General features: G+C 43.2%; 1 protein-coding gene and 1 pseudogene across 4 annotated transcripts in view; both read left to right on the forward strand.

Annotated features, from left to right (window-relative positions):
- The window catches only part of HDAC7 (histone deacetylase 7), a 233,531-nt gene that overhangs the window by 137,829 nt on the left and 75,343 nt on the right, over window positions 1-20,359 (forward strand). The window lies entirely within an intron of this gene.
- Window positions 8,175-8,273, forward strand: LOC116505117 (annotated as a pseudogene).

Here is a 20,359-nt window from a genome sequence, read left to right on the forward strand (position 1 = left end):
TCAAAGTACATTTTTCCCATCGTTATCTGCACAATATGCATTCTTTCAAATCCAATTTCAAAAGGGAAAGAATGGCCTATTGAACTTTGCATGCTGCGTGGTGGGTTTGGTTTAGTTTGCGTTGACCGTGAGAGGCCTCTGGCTAAATTGTACTTAAATTGTGTGCCTGCTGTTTTTTTCTGTCAGGCCCGGTGAGGTCCCAGTCTCCACGGCCTAACCCTAAAATAAATTGCCCTGTTACTTTGAAAAGAGAAGATAGGTGGAAGGAACAGCCTCCAGAAGTGTGCAAGAAGCCCTTCCTTGTTATTCTACTGAGGAGTAACTATACACCATCCAAGAGACTAAGCATCTCCACCTCAAGCTGGGAATTCCCTAAGGGCCTTCCTTCTCCACACAGTAGAATGAGAAACTGTAGTATTGCCAAGTCCTGGTACTTAGCGTTAGATATTTCCCTGCTTTCTACTCTAGGAATGTGCCTTACTCCAAGTCAGACTGCCTGCTCAAGACTCCTGTATTAACATCCGATTTCTGGCATTTCAGACAGGAAGGCCTTCTTGCATGGTCTGCTGGAGATTGAGGCGGGTTAATGTGCTCTCTGTGAATATAGCAGTAGCACTTAGACTTATGTAATGCTTTTCAGCCCTCTCTAAGCGGTTTACAGACTCAGCCTATTGCTCCCAACAATCTAGATCAGGGGTAGTCAACCTTTTTATACCTACCGCCCACTTTTGTATCTCTGTTAGTAGTAAAAGTTTCTAACCGCCCACCGGTTCCACAGTAGTGGTGATTTATAAAGTAGGGAAGTAACTTTACTTTATAAAATTTATAGAGTTGCAGCAAACCCCTACCACCCACCATGAAAGCTGGAACGCCCACTAGTGGGCGGTAGGGACCAGGTTGATTACCACTGATCTAGATTCTCATTTTACCCACCTCGCAAGGATGGAAGGCTGAGTCAACCTTGAGCTGGTCAGGATCGAACTCAGGCAGTGGCTGAATTAGCCTGCAATACTGCATTCTAACCACTGCCCCAGCAGGGCTCCTATGCATATGCATGCAGACAGTCTGTGGTCCTTCTGTTATTTGCCCAACTCTGATTGTGTTGTCATACAAGAGTGTTTGTATAGGTATATGATGATGGTGATGGGGTTTCTGTTGAATTGGTGGGAAAGCAACAGAACTTTTATCCTTTTCAACCTCTGCAGCCAAGCTTAGCTAATTGGAAATTTTAGTCAAGTGATTTTGCTGATGCACATACACATTCACCCATGCCTATATATTACACAGAGAGAGAGAGAGAGAGAGAGAGAGAGAGAAGGCACACACACAGTACATGAATACATTCCCTCCTCTTGATTCCCCAGACTTTTTCGTCTGGTTTTCATTTGGTGCATGTATGTATTAACTGCTTTTCTCTCTGAAGATACCTGAAACCATTTTCCCAACTGAAAGAACAATAGAATGGTTAAAACATAAAATAGCACCCAATCATCATAAAAAGCAAACAATTAAAACCCATGGAGGAGAAAATGACGTCGTAAACAGCAAGCTAAATTAAACATCAGGCACAGTGTTATAGCTGGGAAGAAAAAAACTTTTTTCCCCCAGTGAGCAACCAAGTGCTTTCAAGAAAAGGAGCTTGAAGGGGGGAAAAAAACCACCCCTATTCCTTGTATTAAAAGTGGAGTACAGACTGTTGACTTTGAATAATATGTACTGTAGCCTCTGAAACCCCATTAGAGGAGATCTCCAAATTGGGACCTTTAATATAATAGAGAGTGGAATGATGAAATACATGGGGAACAATAATGTTAGTTACATGATACATAACCTCTTAACGAATGCAAAAATGGGGTTGAACTCCTACATTTTGATGCATCTCCTGGCCCACACTAGTGAATTAATCCGTCTGATGGTTTATCCTACAGATAAAACAAAAATGAGAAAGTATTCTAACCTGAACTAGAAACTAGAATGTTTAAATTACCCTCTGAAATGACTTTCGCCAATTCTAAAAATAGTCTCATGTGGCCTTTATTGCAACAAGCTGACGTGGTTATCTCTCTGGAGTAAGATTCTATTTACAACGTGCTTTGTCATATCATGCAATAAAAATAAGTCTTTGCCCTGGAACTTTGCAACATAGTCTTGCCCAGATGGAAATCAGTTGTGCATGTTTTGAAAATCTCTTCTTCCTCACTCCCAATGCTAGTCTCTTCACCAGATTTTGAATCGGGTTTACATTCTAGTGTTTGCCACATCTTAGCAGTATGTTTTATGTGAAAGCCAACAGTTTAGTACTTAAGCCAAACTCCAGAGTAAATTCCTTATCTTAAACAGGTGGGATCCTGGAGTAGGCTGAATAGAAGATTGCAGCCCTAGCAAAGAAGGTGTGTGTGAGAGAGAGACAGAGAGCAGAAGAGCAAGTGCAAGCTCATTGCTTTGATGATTCGTTTGGGAAAAAAATGAAATAAAAGTCTTAAAGCTTGGTAAGCCAAGAGAAGTCCCTGGCAGAAACCACTGTATTTGGCTGTGGTTGTTAGAGATGTAGCAACAAGAGCTGGAGGCAAAGGAGATTGCATTCCCCACCCTACTTAGGGCACTTTCTAGTCGTAGTTAACTGCTTCCACCACTAAATTGTCAAGATGTGGCAATAAGGTGTAGAAATCACCAAGGATGGGCCAGTGAGTGCCTGGTGCCAAATAAAAAACCAGATAATTTCAAAGCTTCCCCCTGTTCACTGTCTTTGATCAAGCAAAACTCTTAATCAGAAAGAAGGCCTGCATTTGGCCAAGCTTTCGTGTTGCACAGAAGCTTTCAGCAAACGATGATCTTTTTAAAATATATAGTTTATTGGATTGACTTTGATCTGGGTGGGAACTTCCTCTGCATTCCAACAACCTCATTGAATAAGTTTTCTGTGGAGGTTTCTTGATGCAGCTATTAACACAACTTCAACCTGTGCTCTGTTGTTATCAATTGTCTGTTTGAACATCTGCAAAAAGAAAAGTAACGAAAGGTGTGAACTGTTTTGAACCACACAAGGAAGCCGAGTGGCTTTCGCTAATGGGCGAAGAGTTGGCAAGCGATGGAGTTCTAGATTGCATCTATGAATCACCAAGTGACCCCTCTCAACCCAGCCTGCATGAGTTGTCATATCTCTCCCCCCTCCCTGCCCCAATTATAGGAAGTGACTTCTCAGTGTTATGTAAGTCATTAGATCTTAGAGTAAGTCCTTGGAATTTGCGCTTTCCCTTTCTTGTTCCACACTGCAAGCTTCATTATTATCTGTGAGGGCTTTCAGGGATACTTACTGCCAGTGGTGGGATTCAAGTAATTTAGCAACAGGTTCTCTGCCCTAACGATTTCTTCCAACAACCAGTTTGCCAAACTGCTCAGAAAGTTAACAACCACTTGTCCTGAAGTGGTGCGAACTGGCTAAATCCCACCACTTCTTACTGCCCTTGGGTGCTCCTCAGAAGGCGTTCTTTGGAATTGCTCCCATGTTTGTTTGAAATTCTCAGATAAAGCTCCAAGCAAAAGGAAAGTTTTTATTTGATAAGTAAATGTGTGTGTGAGAGAGAGGGGGTAGGGGGGGTAGGGAGGGAGCATGCTTGTGGTTGCAATCTATCTGGAAGTTATTTTGGTGGTTAGTTGTTGGTTTTAAGTTATGTTTTGACTATTGATTTAATTAAATGTTGGCCCTTATCCTCAGCCTCCAGTGGCAGGGTGGGCTAAAACACTCAAAATAAGTGCAACTGAACCTAATCTCCTCCCCCTCCACCAACGGGAGAGATTGCCTTCCCCGCTTGGTATTTCCTATTCTCTGGGACCAATGGGGCAACAGCTGTCTCTGTAAGCGGTTCCCAGACAGGGCTGTAACTCGTGATTTCTTGGAACACAGCTTATGTTACACTTTGGAGAAGCCTGGGTAGATACACCCGTCACAGCTGCCCCTTGAAGGCTAATGCCAACTAACCAAAACGCAGCAGAGCCTGGGAGTGCATGTGAAGAAGGATATGCTTGTGCTTTAAAGCTGAAAATGTTCAGAACGGAAGAGAAGAAGCAGACCACAGCGAAAGCTCTCCGTGAGGTGGCTGCAGGGGTGGGGGTGAAGGGAGGTAGCCCGTAGCTTGGAAAGAATGATAGGGACCTCTGCATTTGGAAGAAGGGAGAGGCCTCTGCCTCCATCAGAGGATACATTTGCTCTTTCCATCCTTTCTAGCAGTGACTTGCCTGCAAAAGTAGACCTCAAATGCCCAGGGCCCAGAAAAGGAGGGGCAGATTTGCACTGAGCTATGTGCTGCCACATAGAACCAGAATGTCCTTCTGGAGCATTAGGAATTTGGGAAGCAGATCAGTCTTGTAGAATGATTAACATAACACTATAACAGAAGGTTCACTTACAAAGCTATTCCCATCACTACCATCTCCACCATCTCCTGGCCTATGGAAGTAGTCACTTCTGGCCACTCTTTCACAATTTCAATCAGAATAATCACTAAGCCTTGTGATTATTTCCTGGGATGAAGTTGGGAGGGACTGTTTTAGGCTTCCATCTTATTTGTTCAGTAATAATGACAATGGGCCCAATGGCCCTATGCTTTTAAATAAAAATTAAAGCACCTTTCACTTCACTTCACGCACAACGATAGGCTCAAGGTTATAGGCAACTCAGTCAAAACAATTTCATGATCTGCACTATTTTTCATTGCGTTATTGCTTTTAAAAATGTGGCTGATTATCAAAGGCTCTAGCTAGTCTGCATATTGATGCAGGTGGAAATGTTTCTCTCTAGGTTTTAGGGACAGCATCTTCCCTTATGGCCTTGGGAGCCATCCCCAGGAAGGCTAATTGCCCCTGTTTGTGGCCCACTTTTCTCTTTTATTTAGCATATGGCAATGTTACATTAGCTGGGAGACTATAGGGTTAATACATAGTTTATGTATGGCTGCCAACAATTGCTAGTCCATTCAGTTCATGCTTGTGCCTTATCCAGAATGCACTACAGCAGTGGTGGGATTCAAATAATTTAACAACCGGTTCCCTAATGATTTCTTCCAACAGCCAGTTCACCAAACTGCTCAGAAAGTTAACAACTGCTTCTCCCAAAGTGGTGCGAGCTGGCTGAATCCCACCACTGCATCACAGGGCGTGGATTAGCTCCACACTCAAAAAGGTTCAGTGACATTCCACAGCATCAACCAGAGCTTCTCCCTCAAAAGATGTCTTCTCATGCTCAGGTGTCACATTGAGGAGGTCTGGCACACAAAAGGTCATTATTTTCCCATCAAAATTGTACTTATTTATTTACTTGCACGTTGAATGTTTTCGAACTGCTAAGTTGGCAGAAGCTGAGGCAAGTGATGGGAACTCCACCACACAGTGCTAGGAATCGAACCGCTGGAACAAAGATCATCTGCAGTGTTTTTAAGCTACTGGCCACCATGCTTCTGTGGGATACTGTTGAAACTGAGTAGAGAAGTCAACATAAAAAAGCTTATGAGAAGTGTTGGAACTCACTCCAAAACTCCCAATAGCCTGCAGGAATGGGAGTAGAAGAGATATCTAGTTGATCTTCCTCCTTATAAAAAAAGAAATAACTCTCAAAAGCCACCATGGGTCAAATCTGGCTTAGTGTGTGTCTCTAATGCACCCCTGCCCAGTGATTTGTCATTTGCCAAAATCAAGTCTCAAAAAGTACACATTGCGAGCTTTGGTGTTGTGGGAGCATCCTTGGTTTGTGCTGTGGAGGGTTTTCCCCTGTGATCTAGGATTCAATTATAAAAAAGGAACGGCTGGTAAACTTTATTAAGCAGCAAATCCTGCTGGATCTATTTTCCTCTGGTTTTCCTCTCTGTTGTCTATTAGTCATTTATCTGCGTTCTTTAAAATTTATATTTGGGCACGTGGCACAAAAGCATCCTCAGGGCAGATAGAAACAATATGACAGAGAAAAATGTCAAATATACAAAAAAAAACCAATAAAACATTGGTATGGTTTTAATTTATTTAATCTGAAAACATTAAGAACAGGTTCAGAGCAGCAGAACTCAGCAGGAGGCAGGGCTAATTAAAATGTTAACTTTCCCTCCCAACGCAAATGCTAGACAAGATAAAAAATAGTTTGCTTTCATCTTAAAACAGGGAAAGAGGTAGCCCAGCTTATCCCCAACCCGATGTTCTCCAGATGTGATGCAATTGTAGTTCCCAGAATTCCCAGGCAGGATGGCTTGGCTATATTGCCAGAGGAATTATGGGGTTTGTCCATCACACCTTGAAGAACTAGGCTGGAGAAGTCTAATCAGTCTGGCCAGCCCTTTTCTATAGAAAGGTCAGTACATTTTGAATTTGTTTCCAGATGTTTTGTATCTTCATCTTGTACAGTAATGTAAAAGTTACTCCTCCTTTTAGCTCAGGCATGAATGGAATTCCTGCTTTGTTTTATGATCAGATATTCCGGATCCACTCAGTCATAGTCAAATAGTGACATTGAGAGATGGCCATTGCTTTAAATCAAGAGGAACTAAACTTTAAAACATACTCAGACCATGAATCTGTGACTGATATCAGAAAGAAATTCACATATCCTTTCACATAAAAGTCCATGGGTTTTTGTTGGCAAATTACACCAGGGATTTGGGGGGGGGGGGGGGGGGGGCTGAGTTGTTATTAATACATATTGTAATCATTAAAAGATTAAAAAGGCTGCTAATAGAATCTATTTTCTGCTTGCCTTGGGTTTTTTTAAAAAAAAGATTTTGTGCAAAAGTACATATATCCAAAAGTATGTATTTAAATGTGGATTCTTGGAAGGATTTTAAAAAGCAGAAAAAACATAAAGCCAAACGATGGGTAAAAAATACAAATTAAAAAAATAGATATATATATTTCTTCATTGTAAAACCATATTAGCTATTCTTTATTTCAGTCAAAGTTGGATTTAGAATCGGATCTTTTTCAACAGTCTGAATGAAGTAGATAAGTTTATTTTCTTTGCAAAAATGTGCCTCTGGTATGCGAGGCATTTTTAGAGCTCTTATGGTTAAAATAAATATGGCAGATTTGGAGCTATTTCTGGTATTATTTGCTGTCTAGTGTTACTGTCGTGTAATATATGTATGCAGTGATAGTTGTTTATCGTTGTTTGGCCATTTTGTTTGTATGTGTGTGTTGGAGAGAGACAGCCACTAATACTGTGAAGTAGTGATTACGGTGCTGCAATAGGACCAGAGACCAATTCTAGTCCACCCACAGAAGCTGACTGGGTGATTTTGAGACAATCTTTCTCAGCCCTAGCTGGGAAGTCAACATCTGTCTATGAACCTGCATTGGGACAGCATGGTAGATTACAGGCCTTACCTTTCATTTAAAGGTGGATTGATTCAGGCTGATCAACACACATGGACACAAAGAGACAATTGCAACATTATTCACTCAATGAAGTCTCTAGAGTCTAGATACTTTCCTAAGTAAGCCCAACAATGTACATTATACATCAATGGTCCAACTTAAAGATTCATGTAAGATAATGGCCACACCACTGTTTTTTACTATGGTTATTACTATGAACTGCCAGTTTCTAAATATATAGTCTCTGTCTCTCTCCCCCCTCCTTCCCTCTCTCTCTATCTCTCTCTCTCCCCCCTCTCCTTCCCTCCCTTTCTCTTTCTCTCTGTTTCCTATCCCTAGTTCTCTACACCTACAATCAATACTCATTTCCCAAAAAAGATTGCCCAGCTTCTAAGTAGAGCTATTATGTAACACAGAAATCAGCTTCAGTTGACATCTCATATAACGTCTTGCTAGATTTCCCCATGCTCCCTGTCCCTCCAAAATCATTTCATATAACTACTTGCAGAAGATCTCAAAGACTTATTATTTTTATGATCCAGGAAGATATTGCTTTACAGAGAGGACAGTCTTGTCACCTGTAATGGTTTAGGCACCAAAGGTAGAAACCTAGGTCTAGAAACTGAGGTCTACTCTAGACCTGCCTTAGGCATGAAAGCTGGCTAGGTGACTTTGGACCAGTCACTCTCCGCCCTTGACCTCAAGCTCAGGCAACGAGCCATTCGGTCAATGACTGACACAACCCAAAGTATCAACAGCATTAGTGGGGTGCTTTCTTCAACAACACATATATTTATTTAAGAATATTTAAAAATTTGAAAATATACTTAGTTTAACCATATTTAACATTTATCAATACAAAGGAGATTGGCAGGGTTCCTGCACAAGGATGACGTACAAAATTCGTGTTCCATATTTTTGCATTGTTTTATTTTTTTCCTGTTGTACAACACCTAGAGTTGTTGAGGTAGGCAGCTATACAAATGAAATAAATAAATAAATAATAAAATGCTAGGAAGAAGAAAAAAGGAAGATATTGCTTTGCTAACTCTTGATGGAGATACTAGACATGCTACTACACTTCACCCAAAAGCTACTAGTACAATACTAGTACTTTATACTAATAGCTATCAGTATGAAAAGTGCAAGCTACTATACTTCTCAAAACTCCTGGATTATTTCTGTGACCTGGCCCCATCATATTGATATAAAGAAACCAAAAGGGAAGTCATATGCCCTTAGGGTAATTCCTCCCTGGCAATACTGCAACTCCTTTGGTATCTTCATAGTTGAAAGGAGAAAGAGTTGGTGTGTGTGTGTGTGAAGACTCTAGTCTTCTCAACTGGACAGGTACTATGATCAGTAACACTACAAGCAGGTCATCCAGGAGAATCAACTGAGATCCATTCTCTTCCCTCTCTCCCATTCTTCAGGATAGCCAAAGCATCTGAAGTATCCAAAGAGGACCTGAACCCAGAACAATCAGGGTCAAGTAAAGGATTTCAGGCATGTCTAAAGCTGCAACTGCCCCTGCATTGTTAGATTTGTTGAGTAATTACTCCCGTTGTAAGGGCCATAGTAATAAGGCTTTAAAAGTACTATAGATCAGTGGTCCCCAACCTTTTTATCGCCGCGGACCAGTCAGCCTTTGATAATTTTACCGTGGCCCGCTGAGCGCGCGCAAGGGTGGGGGGGCATCTCTTCCCTGGAGCCTTTGCGCACGGCCCAGGAGCTACCATTATAACTTTCAGGCAGGCCTTCCATAAAAATAACATAGAGGTTAGTCTTTCTTCATCTTTTTTATGTCTATTAAATTTTAATAATTAAAACACTATCAGGATCTAAAGCAGGGGTGTCAAACTCGATATCATTGAGGACCATATCAGGATTGTGTTTGACCCTGTGGGGCTGGGTTGGGCGTGGTCAATTTGACATCACTCGTGTTGTGGCCCGAGTGCTCTGGTTCTCCAGGAAGAGGACGGACACCCCGAACGCCATCACCACCAAGAGCTGCAATTTAGGCGGCAACATAATCCGGAGCAGCCCCATCGGCGGCTGCAGCAGCAGCAGCAGCCGCCGCCGTCACCGCCACCTCCCTGGTCTCACACGTCCGCCCGGAGATCACGACATGACGCGGGGCGCTGACAGGGGAGGCCGGGTTGGTGGTGGTGGTGGTGGTTCGGGGAACAGCCTCTGTGGGAGACAAAAACGGCAGCCGCAGACGAGCGAGGGGAAAGCCCGGCGCCGGCGAGAGCTCGCGGGGAAGAGGGGGGGAGGAAACAACCACCTGGGCTTCTCACATTCCTCACGGCGAAACCTCGCGACGGCACACCCCCACCAACCGCCTCTGAGAGAGGCTCAGTCCGGTGGCCCCGCTCCGCACACCGTCCCAGGCACGCGCCCGGCCACCCCAGCCACCAATTTGCGTGTGCTGCTCAGCAACCGAACGCCCGGCCTTAATTCACGCCCCTTTAGCTTACCTCCCCTACCTCGCCGACCAGCCAGAATACTGATTGGACGACGTTGTCCCGTAGGCCTAGCGACTTTCCCTTAGGCCCCCGGCTGCTGCGCGGCCCGGTGCCAGGTACTCCACGGCCCGGCACCGGTCCGCGGACCGGGGGTTGGGGACCACTGCTATAGATGTCCAAGTTACAGACCTGATGATTTAGGGAGAAAGAACTAATTCTTTCTCAACATTTTCTCTACAAAGAAAGAAGGGGGGACAGGATTATCCAATGCAACCTGCTCATTTTGGCAGATCAGGTGGCATTAAATAATACGGGAACAAAAAGCTGGGTGGAAAAGATGCAATCCAAAACAGTTTATCCCCCCCTCACCACTCCCTGCCTCCTTCTTCCAGCTGTGTCAAAGTCCATTTGCTCTACAGCAGTGGTTCCCAAACTTGGCAACTTTAAGACTTGTGGACTTCAACTCCCAGAATTCTCCAGCCAGCAGAGCTCTGCTGGCTGGAGAATTCTGGGAGTTGAAGTCCACAAGTCTTAAAGTTGCCAAGTTTGGGAACCACTGCTCTATAATAGTAGATATTCCATAAATTTCTGGCTTGGGAAGGTTTCTTCTTACGTTGCCTGTTCTACTGGGATTGTTGGAACAAGCCAACTTTGGGTGTGATGGAAAGCAGTTAGTCTTATCTGCTGGCAGTAGGCTTGCTGGTCGTCTTCTGCCTGGCACTTCTAGTTCTGTGGAGCCTGCTATTCCCAGAAGATTGAGGCAATTTAGCCTTTTGCCAGGCATTCTGGGAATTCAACACTTTTCAGGGACACCAAGTTGGAGAGAAAATGTCTCTTTTTTCCTCTCAAGACAATTACTGTGTTTTTAGAGACTTTGCTAATCACTTCAGCCATTGTTTCTCCTCAACTTTTTATTCCACACTCAACCCGTTTTCTCCTTCCTATGTTCAGAATAGAAACCTGATCTGGAAATATTAGAAGGTGGAGTTGTTTCCCAGGATGGAAATTAGCATAATCATTTTCTGATGTTTCTAGAACAAGCTGCTTTAAGGGTATTGGGGTTGTTGCCAAAAGAAAGAATGATGAGAACATTGTGTACAAGAAATTGTGGTTAAACCTTCAGGGATTAAGAGATGGATTAGGAATCCTGTAGAATCATACTAGCACATCACAGTAAACCTTGGTTGGTTCTATGTATGGTCACATTTGACTGGATTCACATATTACCTCACATCAAAGAAACTATCATATATAATGTGTTGTGTGAACATCCTAAGCCAGTGGTGGCTAACCTTTTTTGTCATCGTGTGCCGAAAACGCCCATGCGTGCACCCATAATGCAATACATGTGTGCCCCCCATGCATGCGCATGTGACCTTCCTTCGTGAGCCCTGACCCCTGCGTATGTGCATGTAACCCCCTGCGTGTGCTCCCCGCACATATATGGCAAAGACCTGAAAACTAGCTGGCCAGTGGGAGGCGCATGTGCATGCGCGGTGGAGCTGGGCTGGGGCGACGGCTTGTGTGCCCACAGAGAGGGCTCTATGTGCATTAAGACAAGGTTTTTCAAACTAGGTTCTGCAGAAGCCTGTGGTTACAACCTGACAGGGTTTCATAAACGACCAAGAGGAAAAATGAACTTTAATTGCATATATTTGCCTACATAAATCACATTTTTTAAATCAAAATTTCTCTGTCTCTAGAGCTTTGCTTCTTAATTAGTGTTCCGAGAATTTTGTTTTGCTTTGTTTTAACTAACAATTGCTGTGCCAATAAAGTTTGAATTCCACCTGCGCTAAAGACATAGAAAAGACATACGAGGCCAGGTGGAGAGTATTTTACATTTCATTTAATTAATTATAGTTATTGTGTACACTTATCACACATATATGTTATCATTCTCCCTTTCTGTTGCAGTAAAGATCAGAATTCAGGTAGCAGTCAACGTTGGTGAGGTTGTGTAAGGCACCGGTTGACAGGGTGAGGTGGGGAGAAGGTCAACTTTATTTTAAAATAAGCAAAATCCTGATTCAATGGCCAGCAGACAGATGCAGGATAGATACTTCCAGGCCAATCTTTTCTTGTATAATTACTCTGAACCTTCTGGGGGGGAAGGAGAGGCTGTTGGTTCCATGTGTCTCCTCGTATTCCTAATCTTACTAGAGGGTTGTTTCTGATTGTTCAAAACAGGGGCAAAAGACTAGTTTGAATTAACTGAAGGTCATTCATTTTCCTCCAGAAAAATGAACGACTCTTTCCCAAAGCAATCTATTTATTGCCATCAAGATTTGCAACCTTTGCCTGGATGGGACGCAATCTGTGTGCCCATTGCAGAAAGTATCTTCTATTGCAGTGTTTTTCAACCACTGTGCCGCGGCACACTAGTGTGCCGTGACATAGTGTAAGGTGTGCCGTGGGAAAAACACTTTATATATAGTCAATATAGGCACAGAGTTAAATTTTTTAACATTTTCTAATGGTGGTGTGCCTCGTGATTTTTTTCATGAAAAAAGTGTGCCTTTGCACAAAAAGGTTGAAAAACACTGTTCTATTGTGTGCCCATACGATCCTCGAAGGAAGCCTGGTTGCAGACCCACAGGGGCACAAGACACCTCAATACCTGGCCCCACTACCTGGCAAACAGAACAAGGGAGGAGGCTCCTGTTGCTGCTGGCCTGGCCTGGCCTCCATGCGCTCTTGATGCCATCTCCTGCAGGGAACAGCCTTGGGAGGGGAAGGCAGCAGTCAGCAGCTCTTTCCCCCACAGGATGTGCCAGGTTCCGACTGCGGGCTGATTTCATCAGTGCAGGGAGGATGCAATATCGGTGCCAAGGGAAGCAGAAACAAAGATCAAACACAAACGAATTATCTAGGTCCAATTAACACTCATTTGCATGAGCAGGGAAGGATCTCCCAAACTGGTTGAGCTGGAAATTCAATTCAAACCCAGCTGAAGGGAATGAGGGGGCCCATTCTACTGCACCTCAACACCATCACAAGAACTGTGACACGGCAAATCATTCCTTAGTGCATGCTGTTGTCATCGTCAACAACATGTATTAAATTTATATTTATTTACCGCTTTTACTACTTTATAAACAACTCAAAACAGCAAGCATGCCTAATATTCCTTCCTTTTCCTATTTTACCCCAAACCCCAACCCTATCAAGTGGGCGAGAAGGATTGGCCCGAAGTCACCCGGTTGGCTTTTCTGCCTAAGGAGAGACTAGAATTCACAGTCTCCTGGCTTCTGCACCAGCATCTTAACCACTACACCACACTAGCTCTGTAAATTTATATTTATTTATATTTAAATGTATGTGCCACCCATCTCCTGACCCTGGGTAATTATTGTAAGATAACAAAGAGTCCTCTGCCATTCCCTTGTGGGCTTGGATGACCCTGTAATGCCCACGCCAGAGGTGAAAGACATAAGCATAGAGTAGGTGGATGAAGCTTTCCTATGGTACATCATATAATCACATCATGCTGTTACACAATAGCCAAAAACTCCACCAGGATTGCAATTGGGCCACAATCCCACCCACTATAAAATCAGATCCCGGCACCGAGCCTACTGCTTATTAAGAACTGAATTTTAAAAATAGTGGGCAGTAAATTAAAAGTCTACCTTGTATGCATGGGAAGCCCATGGAGAGGAGATCAAGCAGATAAAAAGCCAGCAAAAACTTCAACATGTACAGGCGGGGAACAATAGAAGAGCCTATCATCTGAAAATTAATTTCCCCAAACAGCATCAGATTATCTGCTTAATTATCTGTATAATAATGAGAGATAAACCAAATATAAAACATTGTGAATTTTTAAAAGACTATCAGAACACGGAGACTGGAAATGAACAACATGTAGACCCGTGATGGCGAACCTATGGCACGCATGCCAGAGGTGGCATACAGAATTCTCTCTATGGGCACAGCGCACATGCGTGCCGGCCAGCTGGTCTTTGCACACACCAGGGTGCCGGAAACCCAAAGACCAGCTTGCCAGTGAACACATGCACAGCGCCCAGCAGGTCTTCAGGTTTCCAACGCTACAGCGCACACACACACACACACACACACATTCCGGTTCGGGCAATCGGTGCCAAAAGATTCGCCATCATTGTTTTAGGGCATGCAAAAGTAATCTTTAACAATGAAAGTGACTGAAGTAAGAAAATATATTTATTTTATTTATGTTTTACTTTTATTTATTTACACGGTCTTTATTGTTTTTACAAATAACTCAAGGTGGCGAACATACCCAATACCACCACCACCACCACCTACTACTACTACTACTACTACTACTACTACTACTACTACTACTTTACCTACAACAACAACCCTGTGAGGTGGGTTGGGCTAAGAGAGAGTGACTGGCCCAAGCTGGCTTTCATGGCTAGGTGGGACTAGAATTCTGTCTTCTGGCTTCTAGCTTGGCGCCTTAACTGCTAGACCAGTGTTTCTCAACCTTGGCCACTTAAAGATGTCTGGACTTCAACTTCCAGAATTCCCCAGCCAGCATTCGCTGGCTGGGGAATTCTGGGAGTTGAAATCCAGACATCTTCAAGTGGCCAAGGTTGAGAAACACTGTGCGAGACCAAACTGATTCTTTCTATCTTTTGTCGTGTTTCGTTTGCAAAAGACTGAGAATCTCTCTCTGTCTCTGTGTCTGTCTCTGTCTGTCTCTCTCCCCCCCCCTCTCTTTGCCGCCACTGTGTCACGATTGCCTCCTTTCAGAAAATTCAGCAAACAGGGAAGAAAAAACAAAATTTCCAGGAATCCACTAGTTGGAAGCCTGCGCAGAGCTGGCTGCCAGGCCCTTGCCTCAAGGCAGCAGCTGTTCTTGGGAGAATCTGCAGGAGGCAAAATGCCTCATTAAACCACCACCCTTGTATATCCAACTCCACAAAACAGAACCAGGGAGATGACGAAAGGAGCCCTTTTTTGCAACCATCACTGGGAAAGATGCAGAGATGGAGGTACTGAACAACGGCTCCTCCTCCTCCTCCATCTTTCCACCTTTGCCACAGGATTAGTCCATACAATTGGCAACTGAGAAGGGAATTATGGGGAGGAGAGGCTCCCTGCATACAGAAAAGCTACCCTGTCGGGAAGGACAGGCGTTGTCATACCCGACTTACTTTACTTGTGAAAAATGTGCATGGTATCTATCGGCACTCAGCACAATAGCAATAGCAATAGCAGTTAGACTTATATACCGCTTCATAGGGCTTTCAGCCCTCTCTAAGCGGTTTACAGAGTCAGCATATTGCCCCCAACAATCCGGGTCCTCATTTTATCCACCTCGGAAGGGTGGAAGGCTGAGTCAACCCTGAGCCGGTGAGATTTGAACAGCCGAACTGCAGAACTGCAATCAGCTGAAGTAGCCTGCAGTGCTGCATTTAACCACTGCGCCACCTCGGCTCTTCAGTCTATCTACAATCAACCACCCCTGAAGTGGTTTGCGGTACAGATGGTCCTTGACTTACGACCACAATTGAGCCCGAAATTTCTGCTGCTGAGCCATCTACTAAGCGAAGTTTGCCCCATTTGATGACCCTTTTGCCACAGTTGTTAAGTGAATCACTGCGGTTGTTAAAGCGCAAGGTTGTTAAATGAATCTGGCTTCCCCGTTGCTTGTCAGAAGCGGTCACTAAATGAACTGTTGTAAGTCAAGGATTGGCTGTCCCTGCAATCCAGGCTAAAAGCAATCTGGTAAAAGTAGACTTCATAAACAACTGCTAGTTTTTCCTGCTTCCTTTCAGAGAGAGTGCAGATGCCAGATTCTTGATGTGCGAGTTAAAGATACAGGCTATGGTACAGCACAGTGATGGCTATACCATAGCCATGTCGTCACATGCCGAAAGTCTGCGCCCATAATGCCAGGCGCGCGCGACACCCTCCCACCCCGCCCCTCTTTGCATGTGCGTTTGACAATCCCCTGCTCACACTCATGTTTGAGTGTTTCCCCCATGTTTAAAATTTACATGCAAGTGGAAAACTTGCAAGAGCCGAGGTGGTGCAGTGGTTAGAGTGCAGTACTGCAGGCCACTTCAGCTGACTGCTATCTGCAGTTCAAATCTCACCGGCTTAAGGTTGACTCACCTTCCATCCTTCCGAGGTGGGTGAAATGAGGACCCAGACTGTGGTGGCAATATGCTGACTCTGTAAAACCGCTTAGAGAGGGCTGAAAGCCCTATGAAGCGGTATATAAGTCTAACTGCTATTGCTATTGCTAAATCAAGGAGAGGTAGCCTAACTAAGTTGCTTTCTTCAAATAGTTTTCTGCTTCTCCGGAGCATCATACATTCGTACAGCAGAACATTAAAAAAAAAAAATCCTTCCCACATTCATACTGATGGATTCAGTCTACTGCAACTTCATTCCCCCCCCCCCCTTCCTTCCTCTGTGTGTAGAAACTACGGTATGCACAAGTCTCCTTTTATCTTAAAGGCAGAGCATTCCTGTGATAAATGTATGTAACAATAAGTCAGAGGCTGCTTTTCCTAGAGAGGAAACTCTTGCAAGAGTGGGCAATTTTGAGCAAATAAAAAGAGTTGCTGGAATGTTTATGTCTTTACAGATGGGGATTGCTAAGGAGTTTCTCTGAGAGTTAAAAACAAGTAAGGGGCATGGAGGGGGTGGGAGGAGATAATTTTCTCCTCTCAAGTGAAATCTGAGAAATGGCTGAAGGGGAGGAGGGGAGGGGGAGGAAAGCTGTCCTTATCTTCTATTTCCATTTTCAAATTCTGAATTTGAAGCAGTTGTGCGTTGTACTTGTGTAATACACAGAGACACACCCCATCTTAAGAGGGGATTTTAAAAAAGAATATAATGATTTTTGTTAATTTTGAGCTAGATTCCTGTTTGGTGTTTTAGATTAATTGCCGTAGAGTGGAAGGAAAATAATTTAACTCAAGACCTACTTAATCTGGAAGTAAGTTGTGGCAGTGTGCAGCCATTGTTTTTTTCTTCTTCTTTTGATCTTGTAAACTGGGATAAATCCAGTTAGTCTTAGTTAGTTAATGGGAGACTGCAGGAAATCCCAGGATTGCAGGCGAGATTTGAAACAGGAAGAGAAAAAGAATTCTCCAAATAAGGCTTCTATATATAAACCACTCCTATATTGCTTCTAACAAAAATGTATGGAAATCTCCAAGGAGTTCTCTGAAACTGAGCTTCTTCCCTGCCCCCCCTCCCCAATCATGCAACAATATGGGCATGCACTTTCTTTTGTTTATAAAAGAGGATTCCAAGATCAAGGCCAAACATGGGAGCTAAAATGCTGGACTTCGTGGAGTTAATAGAATGGATTCTGCAGAGGACAAGCAAGAGACTCTCACTGCATGGACTCAGGAAGACCAAGAGATATTGGGATAGACAAAGGGCAAATTCTTCCTTTTTAAAACAAGTTTTTTTTGTAAAGCCATTCAAAGTAAAAGGTCTGTTTGCAAGTATCTGCATGATTTTTCTCTCCAATCTCCATATAATATCACTGGAGCTGCAATCAGACAAATATTCTGAACTATAGATCTGAACTACAGAAAGGTCCGAATCACATAGGGATCCTCTTTGTAGGATGACTGACTCCCAACCCATACAGTTCAGAATTGCTGAACAGGTTGGCAAAAACCTCCAGGTGTTGCTCAGGTGGGTTGAGTCCTACCTGGAAATGCCAGGTGTGGATTGAGCTAAGGACCTGCTGCCTGCCCTGTAAAGCTTATGGATAACTGGCAAGTCTCATCCCTTCTATAAATGGGACATACAGTATGTATATCAGGGTTCCAAAAAGCATCCAAAAGTAAATCAGAGTCCAAGGCAAAGTATTTCTCAAAGTTCCAATTTAGTAACAGAGCCATGTTGGCACATCTGCGAAAACCCAAATCTGAAAACTTCCCGGTTTTCCCCACCCAGTTGAAAGTTCAAGATCTTGCCCCCACACCCACAAATCCATCACATGGTCCAATTTTCCACTGCCATGCTGGCAGCTTCCACCCATCCAGTTCTAGTCAGGTGCAGAGGTGCAGAGACAAAGGATGACCTTGGCTTTCTAGAAAGAATTTTGTTATGGCTACATAGCACCTAACTCCCACAATCCCCCCTTCCATTTTCCCACAATAGAAAATGCATAGTTGAATAATAGAAATATTCAACTATTATTTAATAGCAGACAGATATTGCCCGTTGCAATCATGACCTTCTCACAAGCAGAGTGTCAGCGTTCCAAGTATCATGTAGAATTAAATCAGAGTCCAAGGCAAAATGATCCTTAAAGTTCCAATTTAATAAATCAGACATCTTAGCACATCTGTGAAATCCCAATTCTGGAAATTACATCAGAATCCCACCCAGTTAAAAGTTCATGATTTGTCCCCACACCCACAATCCATCACATGGTCCAATCTTCTTCCACGCTGGCATCCACACCCAGCTGCTTCCGGTCAGGTGTAAAGGTGCGGAGACAAAAGGTGTCCTTGAGCTTCTAGAAAGGAATTTTTTTATTTTGAAAACAATACATTCTACCCCTTGCTATCCCCCCCCCCCCTTAATGAGACTGTGGCAGGCCAAAGATTCTTAAAGGAACCGTTGCTGGCCTGACACAGAGTTTTCTTCCACAGATCACAAGAGACTGTTTCTCCATTGGAATGAATGGCAGCCATTCATGGATAGGAGCAGAAGTAAAATCCAGGGGCTCTGTTTTCAAACTGACTTTAGTCCTAGAATGAAAAGCAGGTTTTAACCTCATTTTATGAGCATTCCTTCTGATTGAAAGCAGGTTAGTCTATAGCAGCAGCTCTTACCTCCTGATCTGATACAGGTATTCCCTGATTTACAAGTCCATTTAGTGACCATTCAAACTTACAATGCCTTGTAAAAAGTGACTCATGACCGTTTTTCACACTTATGACCATTGCAACATCCCTCGTGGTGACGTGATCAAAGTTCAGATGCTTAGCAACTGACTCATAATTATGACGGTCGTAGTGTCCTGGGGTCATGTGATCACCTCTTGTGACCTTCTCGCAGGCCATGGGGAAGCCAGAATCGCTTAACAACCCCGTTACTAACTTAATAACTGCACTGATTCACTTAACAATTGTGGCAAGAAAGATCATAAAATGAGGCAAAACTCACTTAATAAATGTCTCAGGTAGCAACATAAATTTTGGGCTGAATTGTGCATCGTACATTGAGGAGTTCCTATATATGTACATAATTTTATTTATAATTTTAAGCAGGAAGATAAAAATGAATACAAACTAATATAAAGTAGAAAACGGAAAAGAAAAAGAAAAGAAAAAGCAAGAAGTATAAGAACAGAACAAAGGTTGAAGAAAAATTTTAAAAAAGCTGTATAAAAGTGGCTTCCATTTCTTCATCTATAACAACTAAAAGATATACAATATATTCCAATTGTGCCCTTATCCCCTCCAAAACAACTATATTCTTGTGTAGGTTTATTCCCTTTGCCTTCCACCAACACTGATTTTATAAAATCCATCCATTATAATTTCATTATAATTATTTGCTTTGATTTCTTTTAATATCCCAATTTCGTCCCCAATATTTAGCCATCACTAATCTAGCTGCCATTATCAAATTTACAATCAATTCCTTTTTTGTCTCATTTATAACTTGTTCTTCCACCAACAAATATAGGGGGGGGGGGAATGGTCTCTGGGGGTGGGGGTGCACTGTAATATTTTTTTCTTTTTTATTTCTTTTTTTGTATTTATTATGTTTTTATTATTTGTATGTGTATGTATCTATGTATGTGTATATGTATAAGTATATATGTGTATCAGTGGTGGGTTTCAGGCGGTACACCCCGTACGGGCATACCGGTGCTTGCCCGGAGCACCGGGTACCATTCCGATACGGTGCTCTGAAGGGCCCTCTCGCTGTCCTTACCTGTCTTTAAACTCTTTGGCGCTTCCACGCATGCACACGGCACGTACAGCACCTGTGTGACACTACACTGAGCAGCTGGAGCGTTGCGGAGGCATTGCTGGAGGATAGGATGCATATGCATGCTGCACATGTTCATGTGGAAGACGGTGGGCCCCGTTGCAACTGTACCGGGAAACGGTGTGATTAGTGGTTTTGCTACATGGGGTGGAATTTTAAGCTGGTTTCCTGCATGCTGTTTGGTCAGCTTACTAAGATAACTTAACTGAATTTGAGGATGTCTACATCTTCATTTTAATCATTTTCAAAGATTTAAGAAAGTTTGGAGCCTTGGTATTTTTCTCTGGAGAGGAGCAAGTTTTTTTAGGAAGCAACTATGCATAGTGATTCTGGATATTCCAAGCTGCTAAACTGATTGACTGGTTGATGTGAAATATTTTTTGTAGCTAGCATTTCAAGACCCAGGGAAGTGTAGAGATGAAAGTGTGGGATGAGGGGCAGGAAAATCACGGTTTAGCCCCTACCCCTACCCTCAGCCATGGAAGCTCACATAATGATTTGGAGCCTGTCACACACTCTCAATCATAGCTACTTCTATAGGTTTGTTGTTGTGAGGGGAAAGA

The sequence above is a fragment of the Thamnophis elegans genome, chromosome 2 (assembly GCF_009769535.1).
Source record: "Thamnophis elegans isolate rThaEle1 chromosome 2, rThaEle1.pri, whole genome shotgun sequence".
Taxonomy (NCBI): Eukaryota; Metazoa; Chordata; class Lepidosauria; order Squamata; family Colubridae; genus Thamnophis; species Thamnophis elegans.